The 3,663-nt window shown below is 50.3% G+C and overlaps 1 pseudogene; it reads left to right on the forward strand.

Annotated features, from left to right (window-relative positions):
• The first annotated feature begins 2,614 nt into the window (after positions 1 to 2,614).
• Positions 2,615 to 2,732, forward strand: LOC124552808 (annotated as a pseudogene).
• The last annotated feature ends 931 nt before the right edge of the window (positions 2,733 to 3,663 follow it).

Raw genomic sequence — 3,663 nt, forward strand, 5'->3', positions numbered from 1 at the left:
TTCATTGGACAAACATCATTCTAGAACTGACATGTGATTACATTTTCACGCAGTTTGGGTGCATTGATCCTGAGAATTCAGTACCAAGAACAACCACCTCTGGCCGTAATAACGGACTTCATACGCCTAGGCATTGAGTCAAACACAGCTTGGATGGCAGCTTCAACACCATACCACAGTTCATCAAGAGTAGTGACTGGCGTACTGTGACGAGCCAGTTGCTCGGCCACTATTGACCAGACGTTTTCAGTTGGTGAGAGATCTGGAGAATGTGCTGCCCAGGGCAGCAGTCGAACATTTTCTGTATCCAGAAAGGCCCGCACACGACCTGCAACATGCAACATACGGTGGTGCATTATCCTGCTGAAATGTAGGGTTTCGCAGGGATCGAATGAAGGGTAGAGCCACCGGTCGTAACACATCTGAAGTGTAACGTACTCTGTTCAAAGTGCCGTCAATGCGAACAAGAGGTGACCGAGACGTGTAACCAATGGCACCCCATACCATCACGCCGGGTTATACGCAAGTATACCGATGACTAATACACGCTTCCAATCTGCGTTCACCGTGATGTCGCAAACACGGATGCGACCATCGTGATGCTGTAAACGGAACCTAGAGTCATCCGAAAAAATGACGTTTTGCCATTCGTGCACCCAGGTTCGTCGGTGAGTACACCATCGCAGGCGCTCCTGTCTGTGATGCAGCGTCAAGGGTAACTGCAGCCATGTCTCCAAGCTGACAGTCCATGCTGCTGCAAACGACGTCAACTGTTCGTACAGATCGTTGTTGTCTTGCAAATGTCCCCATCTGTTGACTCAGGGATCTAGACGTGGCTGCACGATGCGTTACAGCCATGCGGATAAGATGCCTGTCATCTCGACTGCTAGTGATACGAGGTCGCTAGGATCCAGCACGGCGTTCCGTATTACCCTCCTGAACCCACCGATTCCGTATTCTGCTAACAGTCATTGGATCTCGACCAACGCGAGCAGCAATGTCGTGATACGATAAACCGCAATCGCGATACAATCCGACCTTTATCAAAGTCGGAAACGTGATGGTACGCATTTCTCCTCCTCACACGAGGCATCACAACAACGTTTCACCAGGCAACGCCGGTCAACTGCTGTTTGTGTATGAGAAATCGGTTGGAAACTTTCCTCATGTCAGCACGTTGTAGGTGTCGCCACCGGCGCCAACCTTGTGTGATTGCTCTGAAAAGCCAATCATTTGCATATCACAACATCTTCCTGTCGGTTAAATTTCGCGTCTGTAGCACGTCATCTTCGTGGTGTAGCAATTTCAATGGACAGTAGTGTTGCAGGGTGATGCGAAGGGAGGGGAGCAATTTCTTGGGCTGGCAGCGAATTACTGTCATTTTTAAGTAAAACAGTGTGATTATTTTGGGACTTTGTGACCTTTATTAAGGATCCAAAGCATTACAGCCGCCTGATTAATAGCGTATTGGTCCACCTTTCGAATGAAGTAGACCAGCCATGTTCACGGTATAGATTCGAACGGACTACAGAGCTACATGACTAGATGTCTACGCGCAGGTCACGCAGTATCTAAGTAAAGGGCAGGTAATTTGTCGGCGTGTAGCTGATGCCTGATAGCATCCCACATGTGTTCCATTGGGTTCATATCAGGCGAACGTGGTGGTCGAAGCAACAGTATGATTTCACTACCATGCTCCTCATACCAGTGACGGATGATTCTGGCCGGCCGGGGTGGCCGAGCGGTTCTAGGCACTACAGTCAGCGGTCGCAGGTTCGAATCCTGCCTCGGGCATGGATGTGTGTGATGTCCTTGGGTTAGTTAGGTTTAAGTAGTTCTAAGTTCTATGGGACTGATGTCCTGCGACGTTAAGACCCATAGTGCTCTGAGCCATTTGCAGCATATGATTCTGTCTCGAGGTCCACGAGAAAGACAGGCCACGGCACGTCCGACACGAAGGTAGGCCTGAACTCGCTCGTTCGCTGAGCTCAACAGAAAAAATGCGTTTCCCAACCTGTTAACTCGCAGTTGGGTGTGTGCGTACTAACGAGAATTGCATCTACTACGGGAATCCGCTATTATGAAGTCTTAGTGATTAACAGTACTAGATAAAAATTTGATTTAAGGTCAATACTCGATATAAATAGTATTATGGCTTGAAACTTCCTGGCAGATTCAAACTGGGTGCCGGACCGAGACTCCGACTCGAGGCCCTTGCCTTTCGCGGCCAAGTGCTCACCAATTTAGCTACACCAGCACGACTCACGACCCGTCCTCACAGCTTTAATTCCGCCAATACCTCGTCTCCTACCTTCCAAACTTGACAGAAACTCTTCTTCCTGGAAGAAAGGATATTGCGGAGTAATGGCTTAGCCATAGGCCCGCGAATGACAAAGGTCCCGAGTTCGAGTCTTGGTCCGGCACACAGTTTTAATCTGCCAGGAAGTTTCATATCAGCGCACGCTCCGCTGCAGAGTGAATATCTCATTCTCGTATAATGGCTTGTTTATCGCAACAAGGTGCCTTATGCAATTGATAATCATGTTGGCACAATTTTAATTTAATTGTACCTCAGTACAGCCGTAACAAATTATGAGGCGGCCTATGGACTTTCGGCAACGGCCTTGCCGCAGTGGATATACCGGTTCCCGTGAGATCACCGAAGTTAAGCGCTGTCGGGCGTGGTCGGCACTTGGATGGGTGACCATCCAGGCTGCCATGCGCTGTTGGCATTTTTCGGACTGCACTCAGCCTCATGATGCCAACTGAGGAGCTACTCGACAGAATAGTAGCGGCTCCGGTCAAAGAAAACCGTCATAACGACCGGGAGAGTGGTGTGCTGACCCCACGCCCCTCCTCTCCGCATCCTCCATGAGGATGACAAGGCGGTCGGATGGTCTCGGTAGGCCACTCGTGGTCTGAAGACGGACGGAGTGCTATGGACTTTCGACTAGAATTAATAAGACTAAGGCTCCAGAACATCGGATTCCAGTAGAAGACGCAAGTCTCGTTTGTACGTACACATCTAGTTAGGAGTTAACAGGCGTGGGAAAGTAGTTTATCTGCTGAGTTGAGCGAGCGAGCGCAAGCCTACCTTCGTGACGTACGAGCCGCGGCCTGTCTTTCTCGTAGACCTCATTCTGGCTTTGTGACGTGCCCAGTTTGCTGTATCGTGGGCCTGCGCCTACGGTGCCAGCAACCCGCATTACATTCAAGCTATGCAGGTAGCCAGGTCTGTGGCAGACGACACACGAAAGCTGCCACATTACACACGGCCACCAGACGGTGACCTAAGCGCCGGCATAGGTCGCTGACTTCCTTCTTGCACTGGCCACGTGACAGGAATCAAGACCGTCCTGGCACCAGGGGCTGTACTTACACCAGCGCACGGCCCCCAAGAGAGCACTCTGAGTGAGTCTGGATCAGGTGCCGAATGCATTCACATTTCATCCATCAGGCACTGAGCCGGAGCCAGCAGTACGCCGCCACCATTGTCTGGGCCTATCTCCACAACCTGCAACCTCCGAAATGGCCTCCCCAGCAGAAGACATACACATCATTGTTGTGACCAGGCACTGCGCTAAGTAATATTTTCTCGCGCTAACTGTTGACATCTCACTAGATTTTGTCGTACCTTCTGAACATCGGCTGTATGTTTCTTAT

The sequence above is a fragment of the Schistocerca americana genome, chromosome 10 (genome assembly GCF_021461395.2).
Source record: "Schistocerca americana isolate TAMUIC-IGC-003095 chromosome 10, iqSchAmer2.1, whole genome shotgun sequence".
Classification (NCBI taxonomy): Eukaryota; Metazoa; Arthropoda; class Insecta; order Orthoptera; family Acrididae; genus Schistocerca; species Schistocerca americana.